The sequence below is a fragment of the Hibiscus syriacus genome, unplaced genomic scaffold (assembly GCF_006381635.1).
Source record: "Hibiscus syriacus cultivar Baekdansim isolate YM2019G1 unplaced genomic scaffold, ASM638163v2 tig00110637_pilon, whole genome shotgun sequence".
Taxonomy (NCBI): domain Eukaryota; kingdom Viridiplantae; phylum Streptophyta; class Magnoliopsida; order Malvales; family Malvaceae; genus Hibiscus; species Hibiscus syriacus.
The window spans coordinates 2,576,547-2,593,250 of NW_024062808.1; positions in this window are offsets into that span (position 1 = coordinate 2,576,547).

Sequence of the window (16,704 nt, forward strand, 5' to 3'; positions counted from 1 at the left end):
ATACCTCTTTTGTTGAATGTGTTAGACAATTTTTTCGCACGTGCGCGCTACTGTCAGACCGACCTACTCAGCTTTGGTCATGATCTTGAAAATTTGTGTCTTCGATAACGTTTGTTTTTATTAAATTATTCTTTTGGTGAGAAGATCAATTTCACATTGTCCAATTTGATCTGCGGGGGTATGATTATTCGTAATGATTATTCGTAGCTATCGTGTTAATCTTATGGGATGACTGCCTACTACAAAGATTACACACATTGAGGCGAAATCTTTTCTAAGGTAGTGATTTATACCACAACACGATTAGTTGTTTCCGGTTTATCTTGTTTATTATTATCCGATCAATGATAACGGTTTGATTTTTGTATACTATTTTCCAACAACTTTTAATTGAAAAGAGGATTTCGTAGTAAATAAGACTTGTAATATTAGATTCTTTTAGGGTAAAGAATGCAAATGGTCTCTCGATTATTAAAAGTTACAAAATGGTCATTCGACTATGAAGTGTTTTTTTTTTGTTGAGTTCCTCGACTATTAAAAGTTACAAAATGATCACTCGACTATTCATTATGTCCCAAACTAGTCGTTTTCCGTTAAAAATAGATAATATTCAGAGCTGAACTTTAATTTGTTTATTGCGATGTGACAAAATTTGACCCCAAAATCTCAAACCTCTTTCATATCCCAGTTATCATGTTAACGTCCAGCTTAAACAACTGCCACTTTTTTAACGAAAAAGTACGAGTCTGGAACATAATGAATAGTCATGTGACCATTTTGAACATTTTAATAGCCGAGGAAGCAGTATCCTATAATTGAGGGACCATTTGCGTTCTTACCCATTCTTATATCACCAACCAATTAATCTTATAGATAGATAATAAAAATCAGAGTTGTTATAAGATATAACCTTTGAATTCGTGTGAGGTTTTGTTGTCTTAAACTCTAGTAATTTCGATATTATAGTAAATTTATTTTCTTCAACAGAATATATGTTTCGGATTAAGAAGTGATTACTTTCCCCGACTTTGGTCCAAAAATAAAGCAGATCAAAGAAATCAAGTTTAACTGAATCTTGTTAACTTTGGTTAATGTACAATTCTAGCAGAAAAAAATGGGGACAGAAAATCCAAGTGGGGTTTTGGGTTCCTCTCACTTCCATAAGCTCCAATATGCTTCACCATCACATAGCTCCATTATTATATAAAGTTTGTTCAGTTTTGCATCACGACAAGCAATGGAGATAGTTGCAAAATGTGTGACCACATATCTTTGGATTCTTTGGCCCATAAACATATTCAAAGGTGGAAAGGTAAACAATACAATATTAATATGAAATAGATCATATGCAAGTGATGGTGCTTTTTTAATTTTTTTTTATAGAAGTCATTAATTTTATTCAAAATAGGAAATATCTCAAATTACAATAAAGATTTACAATCACAATCGTAAGTTGAGCACATAATTAGGAAAACTTCCTATAATCATTGAAACAAAACTAGCAACTTAAGATCACATAGGAACCATACAAGGAAATATTAAATCCAACCAATAGACTCGAACAAAGATAGATACAAACAGATCTGATCCCATCAGAAAATGAACCGCAAAAAAGGATCAAGCTATTGAAATACCATCGACAAACTGCAAATCAGATTCGAGCAACGTGAAAAGCTATCCACGTATGCAAATCGAGTATCTAAATCTAATTTCAGGGTCCAAAGCAGGAAAGATCAACAAGATATCAGATAAGTGACATCCTGATTAGTTGTAGCGATATCAAATCAACCCTTAAAAAAAGAAAGATAAATGAAAAAGGGCCAAAGAACCGAAAAACATACCAAAAAGCATAAGAAAACATGTTATAAATGCAAATGAAAACATGCAACACATACAAACTTATTGAAAATCAAAAAACAAAAGAAAATAAAGATATGATATATAGAAGAAAATGATAATATAGAATGCCAACGATCGACAACTAACATTAAAGTTGATGCCGCCGCCGATCAACAAAGACGGAAAAGAAAAGAAATGAGCGGCACACCAATGAGAGAAAACTAGTTTTTTTCCCTTCTAAATTGTATAAAAATTAAAGTTTAAAATAATGCTTCAAGTGATGATATTTAAATGCGGTTAGACTTAGTTTATCTTCATAAAAGGGAAAAATAGTACACTATTAACGTAAAGATCACAGAAAATACAAATATATTGAATTATTTGTATTTCAAACGCTCTCTAATATCCCTACAAAATTCGTCTTTGTAACATAAACTCAATAGTTGCAAGGACCGCAAAAAAAAATCTCTTATAATTTTAAAATTCAAGATATAACCTATATTCATTGAGAAATAAATTTGGTCACAAAAAATCTTTCTTTTACATGAATTCTTATATGAATAAACTTAACCACCGACTAATATTTAACCATTACAATTACAATAAAAATTAACTTAATCACCAATTAAAGTTTGTAAAGAATATACAAAAAGAGTCATGTATTTCTTGAACCCACTTTACAACAATAGTAAGCTATGCTTATATAGTTTTCTACAACAGCTCATACAAACTACCTTAACTAACGTAACAACTTCTTAACAATTCTTAACTGCTCTTAATAGCTTTAACAACTTCAACTGTCCTCAACTGTATAACAGTCTATAGCCTTAATATTCTCCCTGCTCTCTTTTCCTTCTCCTCTGTCAAATGGAAGCACTTGAACTTTTGATCTAAACTGCTCAAACAACGGTCTGGACAGTGGCTTAGTAAGTCCATCCGCAACTTGATGGCTCGCTGGGACGTAGTTAACCACAACTTGTTTAGCAGCCACCTTCTCGCGCACAAAATGTATGTCGAGTTCCACATGTTTAGCCTTTGCATGATACACTGGATTGTTGCTCATGGCCACAGCACCACTATTATCACACCAGATGACTGGTATTCCTTGATTCACAACACCCATATCTGTTAAAAGAGCACCGACCCAAGCCACTTTAGCTGTTGCATCAGCTACACTGCGATACTCTACTTCCATGGTGGATCTTGACACTGTCTTTTGCTTCTTGGAAGTCCAGGATACAAGGTTATCCCCTACAAACACACAATGCCCTGATATGGACTTCCTATCATCAAAGTTTCCACCCCAATCTGCGTCTGCAAAGGCTATTATCTTCATATTCACTCCATATGGGGCTATCACTAACCCATACTCAAGCGTGCCTGCAAGATACTGAAGTATCCTTTTAACAGCAACTAGGTGGCTCTGACGCGGTGCATGCATGTATTGAGCTACTTGGTTCACACTATAGGTGATGTCAGGACGAGTATGACACGCATATAGTAGTGCCCCAACAACACTGCGATACTCCTTTGCATCAATTAGTAAGTCACCAATCTCTGATTGTAATTTGCTTAACACCATAGGTGTTACTACTGGACCAGCTTTGTCCATGCCTGTTCTAGTCAGCAGTTCAAGAAAAAATTTTCGTTGTCTTAATACCAACGATCCTCCACACCTTTCAATTTCTATCCCGAGAAAATAACCGAGCTCTCCCAGGTCTTTTAATGAAAACGCAAGATCCAGCTGTCGAACCACATCATCAATTTCTGTGTTCGAACTCCCAGTGACTATAATATCGTCGACATAGACTAGCATGTAAGTGTACACACCATTGTTATTACGTATGAACAATGACGTATCAGCCCTAGATTCAACGAACCCCAGCTGAAATAAACACTTCTTTAACCGAGCTTGCCAGTTCCTAGGCGCCTGTCGAAGTCCATACAGGGCCTTGTTCAACTTACACACAAGCTGGCTTCCATCTTCAGCATACTGCTCAAAGCCTGATGGCTGCTGCATATATACGTCCTCATGTAATTCACCATTTAGAAACGCGTTGTTAACGTCAATCTGGCGCAGCTGCCATTGTCTTGTTACAGCCAAGGACAAAACCACATGGATTGTGGAAAATTTGACTACTGGACTGAAGGTTACAGTGAAGTCCTGCCCTGGTACTTGCGAGTACCCCTTAGCGACCAAACGAGCCTTGTATCTTTGAACAGACCCATCTGGGTTAGTCTTAAGTTTGAACAACCATTTGCAGCCAACAACCGACCTTCCACGTGGCAGCTTCACAACAGTCCACGTCCCATTGCGTTGCAATGCATCGAGCTCAGCATAAACTGCTGCTTTCCAGTTAGGGGACTTCAACGCATCATATATATTGCTTGGCTCCACTGTCTCTGAAGACATCATGAACAGCTTAGGTCGAAAAACACCACACTTACTTCTTGTCATCATAGGGTGAGCATTTACAGTAGGTATGTTTGGTATTAAAAGTTCTTGCACAGCTTCATCATCAACAATCGAAACCACAGGTTCTTGCACAACAGTACCATTAACGTTCTCACCAGTTTGACCATCATTAGAGTTTACTGTAGGAGCACATCCACCATCACCTTCAAGTATCTCATTAGTCGAAGTATCTTGCGCATTTTCTGAAGCACACTGTAGACTCTCTGAAGTACTTTGTACTGGTCCATGTACTGCATCAGTAGTTCCCACAGCACCTGTTATCGCTAGTAACTGTTGAACGTCAGTTACAACCTCCAAGTCAGCCGACTCTACTACACTGTCATTTGTAGGAGCCTTGGTGGTCAGACCTGCAAATGGAAAAACTGACTCATCAAATACAACATGACGCGAAACATAGACCCTTCCACTCAATGCAAGGCATAAGTAGCCTTTGTGTTGTGAACTATAACCCAGGAAGGTGCATGCTTGAGATCTGAACTCAAGTTTATGAGCCTGAAACAACCTGAGGTGTGGAAAGCACTTACACCCGAAGACCCTCAACGAAGTGTAATCAGGTTTTTTTTCAAATAACTTCTCATATGGGGACATGTCACTCAAAACCTTGGTCGGAAGCCTATTAATGGTGTAAACTGCAGTCATGGCAGCATAAAACCAGTATTGTGTAGGCATGGATGCTTGAGCTAACAGAACTAGAGCCAGCTCAATGATATGTCTGTGCTTCCTCTCCACAACTCCATTCTGCTCGGAGGTGTGAGGGCAAGAAAGCCTATGATTGATGCCATCTTGCAGTAGAACACGAGACAAGCTCCTGTACTCGCCACCCCAATCGCTTTGAACCGCTTTTATCGACACACCAAATTGATTCAACACTAGGTTTTGAAACAATCGAAACACCACTATAGCTTGAGCCTTATTATGCAGAAAATAAATCAATGTGTGCCTTGAATAGGCATCAACAAACATCAAATAATATTTAAATCCTTTGGAGGCAACATGAGCCGGTCCCCAAAGGTCAGTGAACACTAATTCGAATGGGGCACAATAAACAGTAGTGGAATCAGGAAATGGCAGCTTATGACTCTTGCCAATGCAACAAGCATCACATTTTTCATTCATATTCGAAGAGAATGATACATCAACGTCCCTACACGCTTTCACAACAGTATTATAAGAGGCATGTCCTAACCTCCTATGCCAAAGAGCATACAGATTAGAATTATTAACACCAGCAAGACTAACTTGGGCTTTTTCACAAACAGTCGACGAGCCAGACTCGGAGAACATATACAGGCCATTCTTGACCTTCCCCGAAAGCAATACTTCACCTGTGGAGCTATCTCGAACATAACAGCCATGCGCATGAAACTCAAAGTACACCTTATTGTCCCTAGCACACTTTAAAACCGAAAGCAGGTTATTTGTTACACCAGGTACAAACAAAAGATCATTCAGAAACAACTGTCGAGATAACGAGGGTAAAACAGCATTACCAACCATGTTAACTGCTAGTGACATGCCATTACCCACAACAAGATTACCTGGACCAAAGTGTTCAGTCTGGTGAGTAATATTCTTGGATTCAGGTGTAACATGATGTGTAGCACCTGAATCAACCACCCATTGATTCGAGCTAGTTGCTAATTCAGCATGAGCCGAGGACGTCTCTAGAGCTATCCCATGCTTCTTAGCATGACAGCATTCACAGTTGGCGTTCTCCACAGTGACAAAATTAGCACCAGCTGATCCTTGCTTAGGACGAGACTGCCTAACCTCATCATCAAGACCATTGAAATTTTCATCAAACCTGTGCCAACACCTATTAACAAGGTGCCCAATTTTTCCACAGAGTTGGCACTGAACGCGTGGCCTCCCTCGACCACGCCCTGTGGAACGTCCACCAGAGTGATATCGATATGCTGAACTACGATTACAATCAACAGCATTACTTGTTGATCCATGAGCAACATGTGCACTTGCCACAGCATGTTCTTCTTGGGCAGTAAACCCAGCTAGTTGTGTCTCAGCATCAACTAACATAGTATAGACCCTATCTAAGGGAAGAGACTCACCACTGGATGTTATAACAGCCATGAACGATTGGTAGTCCCTTGGGAGTCCTTTAAGAATGCTGGTAATGTGCTCTACAACAGGAACCGGACTGCCGCAAGATGCCAACGCATCGCATACCTCCTTAACCTTAGTAAGGAACACTCTCATACTGTCATCTCCCTTTCTGAGTGACTGCAGTTTATAGTGTAGATTCATAACCGACGTTGTAGATCGGTTTGCAAAAAATTGCAAGACTATTTTCCACACAGCACCAGCCGTTTCAGCACCAACGAACTGCAGCAAGAGGTGACTGCTGATGGTGGATAAAAGCCAGGAAGCCACATCACTGTCCTGAGCAACAAAATCTCCATATGCCTCGTTAGCAGTCAGCTCACCATTATCATTAAGAACCATTGCAGGTGGAGACTGCATTGCACCAGTGAGCAATCCCTCTAAACGATGACTCCTCACAGTAAGAAGTATCTGTTGTTTCCATAGTAGAAAGTTTGATTCATCAAGAACTACATTCACTCTTTTATTGGTGAACATCTTCACTAATTCTTGAGGGAACCTTCAGCCAGCGGAACAAGAACTTCAAGCAGAGTCCTCTATTCAATTACGCAGCAACAACTCCTTCTCCAGGACGAATGGCGTCTGATACCATGTAAAGAATATACAAAAAGAGTCATGTATTTCTTGAACCCACTTTACAACAATAGTAAGCTATGCTTATATAGTTTTCTACAACAACTCATACAAACTACCTTAACTAACGTAACAACTTCTTAACAATTCTTAACTGCTCTTAACAGCTTTAACAACTTCAACTGTCCTCAACTGTATAACAGTCTATAGCCTTAATAAAGTTTGAGTTAATATATAACAAATGAATGTATATTATACAAAAGATAACAACAACAAAAAATGACACAAAGAAAATTAAAAAGATATATTTACAATAAAAACCCTAAAAAAAATTTATAGACGCAAAAATTCAACATAATATTAGAATTACAAGAATTTTTGTAGCTATATATTTTTTTTTGACTTCTAAGACTTAATTGATAACTCTTATTCTTATTATTCATTTATAGGATTAATTTTTTGACGATGAAGAAATCTTAGATTACACAGTCTTATTCAATATAAATTCGTACTTTGAATCAGAAAGTAATACAAGAAGCATAGTTGTGAAGGAACTAAATATGCAACAAGATCTATACCACGGGACTTTATCATGTATCTTGACCGGGATAAGTGATTAAGATATAATCTCAATTCATATAACTTCGACTTATGTTGTCATATGCACGGACGGACGTAAGATTTTATATTAGGGAAACGAACTAAAATTCCAGAGGACGAAAATCGACTTTCAATAAAAAATACATAGAAAAAAATATAAAATATAATACAATTTTAAATTTTAAGAGACGACTGTTTCCACCTACCTACCCACCCCATGATCTATCCCTGATCATATTGCTTCCAAAATTGAAATCATCTTACTGTTTTAGGTAAATTTGATCAATTATAGAACATGTTTAAGTTTGGCATGGTAACGTTGCCCATCACAAATTGGCTTCTCTCTCAAACGTCAGCCTTGGAGTTGGGAAGCAAAGCACCAAAGGCAGAAAGCACACTGAGTCTGAGCTCTGAGTCTGAGTCTGAGTCTGAATCATCTCGTACCCGTTGCTTACGCATGGTTTTAATATCTCTGCAAGGTGTCGTCATGGCAAGAATTCTTTTGGGACCGTACATTTTTTTGAACATTTTAGGCAACGAATCGAACATCAGAAGGAGAATGAGTGCATGGGGAAGGTCCATATTCGTAATAAAAACTCTTTTATTCAGGTAACGTGAAGCTTTTTCCACTAAATGCAAAGTTTTAACCACTGTACATCCATGTTAGGGCTGCATGACCCTACAAAAATCACCGTTTTAGAAGTAAGCTAGGGAATGTTAATTAACCTAAAACATTAAACCCCCAAAGCATTGTTCTTGGGCCTCTCAACCAAGCAACCGATAAACGCCATGGGACCTTCAGAAAAGTGAAACTCAGTATACTCTTTTTTGGATTAAGAAAAGGCTTATATTACAAATAAGCACCTAAAGTATATTATCTTTTTCATTTAAGTATCTAACACATTTTTTTGGTCAAAATAAATACCTAAAGTTATCTTTTTGGTCAAAATAAGTACTAAAATATTTTTTTGGTCAAAATAGATGTCTAAAGTATTCAATTTTCACCTAAAATATCCTTTAATTAATAACTCATGTTAACTTTTTTAGAACTTAGATTAAAAAATTCGAATAATTAGATACCTATTTTAACATAAAATACTTTTTTTTGTGTCAAAATATGTGTACGTACATATCAAATATGTATGTTAACATGAACCAAATTGGATGACCTACGCACACATGTGTGAGTTAATCCTTTATTACTCAATGTAGAAATTAGTGGCAGATTCAAAAATATTTTTACGATGAACACTCATATATTAATAATACAATTTTTATATGTAAGTTGAACATAAATAAAATTTTATGATATAAACGATTAATAATACAAATAACTAATTAAATAAAATTTAAATTTTAGAATAAACACTTACTCACCCTCACAGTGTACATCCACCAGTGATGGAGACCCATTTTCGGTCGAACCCATAAATTTCAGAAATGTCGTATCTGAGTAATTGCCATGTTTTGTAGACATAGACATGGACGTGGAAGTCCTTTCTTTAATGCGGCCTGAAGATGTTGGAAATAAACCTGGAAACCTGTTTAATGTAGAAAAATTAAGGAAGTGATCAACATTTTTATGTTAGGAAATTAAATTTATAAAATTTTAAGAGAAGACAAACTTATAAAATTTTAAGAAGACGAAAACATATTTTCAATTAAAAATACAAAGAAAATATGTAAAATATATGAGACTCTGAAAATTTCAGGGGATGATCGCCCCTAGGTCCATCCTGGTGACCAAGATATATTGGAACAACTTTTATATATTTTATTGAAGTGAGATTTCTTTCTTTTCTCAATTCCTTGGTGACTTTTATCGACTTATCATGTATTTCTATACTTGTGGCTTCCATCCTTTTCATTTGATACATGTGGTTCCTAGATTACTATATAGTGGGTCCAAGTCCTTTCTACCACCCCTTAATTAGTCTTATAAGGATGGGTCTTTTCTCTCTTATAGCAATGGTTCTTCCTTAGTCTATTAAGCATGAAGTAAGTGATCTCCATGGTAAATGAATTGTTGTTATTCTTTGAGGACCTGGATTCAAGCACCTGCGAAGTGATCCATCACTTTCCACTCGTCGGGGTGACTCTTTATCAGTTTCTTAATTTTGATCCACGAAATCCCTCTTTTACCTTTATGTTGGATTCGATCAGTCATCCATTTTTCGTCCACTCTAGTAATTTTTGCCAAACCACTAAGGGAGGACTTTTGACAACTTTGTTGAAGACTCAGTCCATCTAGTTCTTATCACAATGAAACACAGTTGTGTATTTTTCTATGGTGGACACCGTGTCTTCTTTATTAAAGTTGAAACAATTGTACTCCGTATTCTAGAACAGAATCAAGGCTCAGATCAAAGGCTCGTCTATCTTGATATAGAGTAAGTATGCAATGTTGCCATAGCATTGATAGAACTTTTGTTTTCTCTTTTCTTTCCAGCTATCCCAAATATTTCACAATTTTTTTTGACGTCATTATGCCTGAGACTGATCGAGGCGTAGTTAGGGATGGCAACAGGTTGGGTTGGGTCAGACTTTTGCCTGCTCCGATTCTGACCCGACATAGTAAAACTATAACCCGACTCTGACCCGACTTCGATTTTAATATTCTCTCATCCTACCCGACTCATACTATGAAATCAAAATAAAAACCCGACTTTAACCCGACCCAAAATGCATTATTAAAATTAAAAAAACAGCTCAACAATTTTTTTCCAGATTAACTTATCTCAACTCATCAACAACAAAAAGAATAAGGCATACAATTTTACAATTGAAAAAAATAGATCATATTTTTACAACGAAAAGAAAAAGAAAATCATGCTAAATAAACATCAAATGAAAATAAAAAAATCAAGCTAACTAAAATGGAAAAAATAAAAAAAAAATAATTTTTTTCAATAAAAACATGTATATTTGAATAAGTTTCAATAAAAAAATCCCCCTAAAATAAAAATAAAAGAGTGAAAAAAAACACCTTAAAAAAGAGAGCATCTGATCGTGGCCATCTGTGATGAATTAAAAACTAAAACTGAAATTGTTTAGCATGCAAACATTTGAGTAGAAGAGAAAATTTGAGAGAAGAAATGAAAAACCCTTGGAAAAGGAAAAGAAAGCAAGCAACAGAAAAGAGAAATGAAATAAAAGAAACCCTAAACATTTATATATAGGATGCCATTTTTGTAAATAAGTCAAACTAATAATATAATTAAAATATCCCGGTCTGGTGTTTTTCACCTAAAAATCTGAGTCCGACCCGAAATCAACAAATTTATAAATAAAATCCGACCCTACCCTACCCAACCTGAAATTAAAAAGAAAAAAAAATCTGACCCTATTGGATTAGATTGGGTCGAAACTCGTCGGATCCGGGTCAAATTGTCATCCCCAGGCGTAGCCGACCAACCCCAACACATAGACATCTTGCAGACTGTTTCCTTTATCTTTCTGAGTTCTTTCTGACCACTGTTGTACTTCTATTAATGAAAACTTTTCGGAACTAACGAACACTCCGCGGATCAACACATTTTTTAATGATGCGGATGCAGAAATAAAACGAAAAAAAGGGAACGAAGTGAGTACAGTAAAATAATAATAATAATGAAAGAAAAATTATAATAATTCCTACTGTTAGGTATGGCTCATAAATATATCGGTAAAGAGGAAAGGGGATTGAGCGAAGTGAGCAAGGGTTAATTTTGTAATTATGTACCAGGTTTATCTATTATAAATAGAGATGTAACCTAAACCTATAAGACATTGAATAAAACTTCTAGCGCCGCCTAGGCACCGATGACGTAAGCACATTGCTGAACCTCGTTAAAATTCTTGTGTTCTTTCATTTTTCTTTACCCGATTCTTCAACACCTACCCACATGATATATACCCGACATGCTTTTATTCCTACCCGAACATGATTTATAATCCTACATGTTTTTCGTTGGAAATAAAATCCTAACCATTTATATCTCTAGTTCGCATGCTTAGAACGATATAATTAAAGCAGAAATAAACGACCAACATCTTAGGGTCTTGCATGTGGTTTCAGGGTGTGATCTAATTCTCGTAGCGACACAATTTGGGTTCTAAAAAGGGACATGAGTTCTCCTTATTGGTGTCCCCTTGAACCTACCAAACCCTCAATCCTAAACCCTCAATCTTAAACTCAAGATGATACATTACTCTATGTTTATGCGAAGAATAAATTCATACGAAAACATAAAGTATATAAACCTTAGAGGCTAATTGCTAGGCCCATGTGAAGAAAAAATTCCTACGAAGGCGTCGCTTTAACCACACTTAAAAAGTTGGAGCTCGGGTATAGAGCTTGAAACGAAAATCCTTTTATTTTTTTTTAAAAACCTGAAATCATTAGAAAACAGTTAGTTCAACTATTTATTTGAAAAAAGTCAAAGATAAATAAAACGGATAAAAATAAATTTAAAATTTAAAGTTACAATTTTTACTTAAGAAGATAACCAGGTAATTGATTTTTGGCCTAACTCTCTCGCGTCCCCAGTGGAGTTGTTGTCACAATAGTCCTTCGGGTGGTCTCGAGTTCTCGTCTCGACTTGGAATCATGATGGAGTAGCCACTGATCATTTCGAATGAGGTAGATCGGACACCTACTTACCATTTACCGGGTCTGTGTCTTACCAGTGATTTGTCAAATTCAAGAGTCATTTACAATCGAGAAAGAATGAACACTATCGAGTTGCCCTTTCGGTACAACGCGATTACTGAGTTACCTTAATCATGAAAATTTTAAGTTTAAATAAAAACTTAAGAGTTCGATGATGGTTATTTATCTCTGAAAATGATTATTACAAATAAAATAAATTAAGATTATAAAAAATAAATTGTGTCTAACCTGCATGAATGAAGTCAGAGGGTCACAAATATCAAATAGAAATGATATATAAAATAAAATAGTCCGACAACAAATAAATATATTGTAAAAGTAACAAGGATAAAATAAACAAAAAAATGTCATTAACACAAATAATCAAAAATGAAAAAAATACAAAGGATAAAATAAAAATAGATCTTTATGGTAATAAATTAAGCAAAGAAAGTCAAGTAAAAAATCCAAAAATAAACCAAACGTAACAAAGAAAAATGAAAAAAAAATCAAAATAAATTAGCCAATAAACAACAAGATTACATGCTTTAAATAAAGGATAAAAATGGAAAACAACAACTTAATGAAATTAAAGATTCAATTCATATTAAAAATGAAAAAATCAAAGTAAAATGGGAAAGCAATACGACCATGTTAAGGTAATTTTTAATAGAAAAATAAAAAAGATAAAAAAGAATTTAGATAAGATTAAAATTTAAATTTAAAATGAAATTAAGAAAGAACGACTAAATTAATCTTTTTAAGGAAATAAAATGGTTCATAATAATAATAATAATAATCGTCGCTTACATGGATCTCATTGGGATCCGAATCGGGTCATAGGCTCATTTGATCGAATAAGAAAATTTAAAATTGTATCAAAATAAATAAATAAAATAAAAATTAAAAACTTTTCGCATTCAAGATCTACCATCGATTTTCCTCGAGAAGCCTCAAGGCTAAATGTATGAAGATTCGTGTGAAAGACTTTTCCTTTTTCATTGGTTCCCTTCTTCGATGGAGTTTTAAAAAAAAATAAAGATTGTGATTGACCAAACGAAAAAATAAAGATAAAAATATAAAAAAATATTAGTTTTCACTAATAAATCTCAAAGAAGACTAAATCTATGAAGATTAATTCAAAAATATTTTTTCCTAGTTTCTCGATTGTTTCTCATCTAATAATTTAAATAAAAAGAAAAAAAACAAAGAGAAAAATAAATTGAACAACGAAACAAGAATAAAAATAATTACCATGGTTAAAAGTTTTCTTTTATTGCTTGAATCTTTTATGTTACAATCCTTGGTGACATTACAAAATCAAGAGTGCATATTTATATGCTCTCAAAAACTCGAAAAGAGAAAATCCTAGCATCTTTTCGTTAATGTTAGATACACTAATTAAAAGAAAAAATTATAAAATAATAAAAATACTAAATTGCCTAAATACATTATGGAAAGTATAAAGCTGAATTTAGTTACAAATATTCAATAAAGATATTATAAATTCGTAATAAATTAAAATTCTCGTATTGGGCTTGTATCTAATTTTTTGCACGCATTACCTTTACTAAAATAAGCATATCTTGAGTTTCCGACATTCGATTGAAACTTTTTAAAATGCATTGAAAAGCTAACTGAAAGTCTTTCATATATCAAGAAGACATCATGTCATGAAAACGTTTGAATCTTGCTTGAAAATTTGTTTCAAATTGATTGATATTTCACGCTTCAAAATCAACCTCAACAAAATATTTAGGCCTTGAAAAAAAACTAGACCAAACAAAAATAGATGTATGCATTTTGTATATAACTATTTTCATTCACCCACAAGTGTGATAAAATCTAATCACAAATAAATTTATTAAATGTAAATATTTAATATATTTAATGCACAAATTATTAATTGAAAAAAATCTACCGCATGTTCATCATTGTTAAATTTAGCGAAATTTTTAATTAAAAATTGAATTTAAATATATTTAAATATGTAATATTTTTATTTAAAATATTAAAAAAATGTATGTTGAATAGATGAACAATCAAGAAGGATCACGTAAGGAAGATGGATGCCGCAGAAATGAAAATGTTTCGATGGGCATGTGGTAGGACTCTGTGGGACATGACACCAAACACTGCAATTAGGATGTCCTTGAGGGTGGTGCCTGTATCCGAAAAGTTGAGGGAGAGAAGACTACGGTGGGTTGGGCATGTTCTTAGGCGACAACCGTCGGATGCGGTCAGGAGGGTAGAGTCGATTACAACCGATGGTGCTAGAAGGAGAGGACAACCAAGGAGGAAGTGGATAGACTGCTTGAGATCTGATTTGAAAGATTTAGCCCTTACCGAGGACTTGACATCTGACAGGAAAGTATGGAGACTTAAGACCATGGTAGCCGAGTAGTGTAGGTCATAACAATAGGGTGTAGCATCTCTGTCTTCTTTTTAATTCATTTGTAGCAATTTCCATGACTTCTACATTTTTACGTTTCTGTCATTGGAATTTATGAAGGCTTAGAACTAAGGTAGCGGAGTACTGTTGCCTTAGTTTAGGTTTTAATCCATGTGACTTTATTCCTTCTCGTAACTTGCTATCGTTAACTACTGTGTATCATTCTCTTCATGTTTTCTCTTTTTAAATTTAGCCCGAACTTACGTTTCTGTCTATATGCAGAGATTTTTACGCAGGGATTTATTTACAGAGATTACTTCCCATTACAGACGCGCATATGTAGACTGCATATGAAGACTGTTCAACTATGTATTTATTTATTTATTTATTTATACATGCATTGCATTTTATCTTTATTTTTAAATTTTCTGACTTCTGGAGGTCTTCCACGGAAGTTGCTCTCAACCTGACGTTGGGGACAACCTACTACCCTACCTATTCTTATCCCATTGCATATGAGAATAGAGTTTTATTGTTGGTTTTGTTGTATGTTGAATAGATGAGATGAAATTATGCCAACAATCAACAAAGATAATAATGATTATGGTGAGCTAAGAAAGTACAAGCAGCCACCCCAACAATTGAAAAGTTTTCCTTTTTAACGCGTGATAGAAGTCCTTCCGATTACGTTTTAATTATGTTTTATCATTAGACATTAAATAAAAAAGTTAATAAATGGGTTCTTTGAATATTATGAATCTAAGGAGTTAATTACATCATATATCCTTAAACTATGACCCCTATTTTAAATTGATCCTTATATTTTTGAATATTCTAATTTCATTCTCAAATTACGACTCATTTTAAATTGGTCCTTAATATTTCGAATATTTCAATTCCATCCTCAAACCATGACCCTCATTCTTGGTTGGTCCTTAAACTTTTGAGTATCCCTATGTCATCAATAAACTAGCATTATATGTTAATCACGTTCGTTGTTAATAAAAACGTTAGGCTGATCTCTATGTTATATTTTTGGGGAAAAAAATAAAATTTATGTTAAATTATAGTTAATTTTTTTAATAAAATAACTATCAGTTTAAAGTAAACCTAATAAATATTATCATATTAAAATAGAGTAGTTAACTTGTTAATTGTTATAAAATAGAGGGACGAAACTCTTAATTATATCATAATATTTATATGAGCAAAGAAATTAGTTAAGAAAAGAAAAAGAAATATAAGTTTCTGTAAAACTCAGCGTTTCCCTTTGCTCCGTCGCATATTTTCTTCTCTTCTCAGGCAAATTTACAAGCTACTGTTTCTCTTCTTTTCATCAACGCTGCTCAAATATTTTTCTTCTTTTTGGGGTCTTGGCTTTCAGGTATTGCATCTTCTATTTCTTCATTTAAAGCTTCTGTTTTTTCCCCTTTACTTGTTCATATTTAAACCGATGATTTTTGGAAATTCCTTAGAATTTGGATTTAATTTTGATATTATCGAATACCCTTTTGTTCTTTGCGCTGAATTAGTGGTGGGTTTCATCTGAAAATGAAGCAACGTTGGTTACATTCGTTTCTTGACAAGAAGTTTCTTCTTGGCAATATGGGGTGAAACTTTTATGCATTTCTTGGTTTTCAATTCTTTCTGGGTTTGGGATTAACGAGTTGTTGTAGTGAATTAGAAGTGTGATTATCTATGATGGTGAAATTCGATCGATTCAGATTTCAGGGCGATGAAATGTATTGTGATGCCACGTTTTGTTTATAAATGTGCTTGGTTCTTGTTCTTGTTATATCATAAACTCAGGGTTTTGCAGATATTATGTTAAATATTGGAAGTGGCTGTTCCTTTCTTCTATGAATTTGCATATGCTTTATACCGATTTCAGAGACTCGAGCAGTGTAAAAATAATATCCTAGATCTTTTGTTTTTCATACTCGAACAATGTAAAGATAATATCCTGGATTTATACGGTGGGTTTATATTCAAGCAGAATTCATGAAATACATAAGTTAATAGACTCATTTTTTGTGGGGTTCAGTGCATTGTCATGTTTAGGTAAGTGCATGC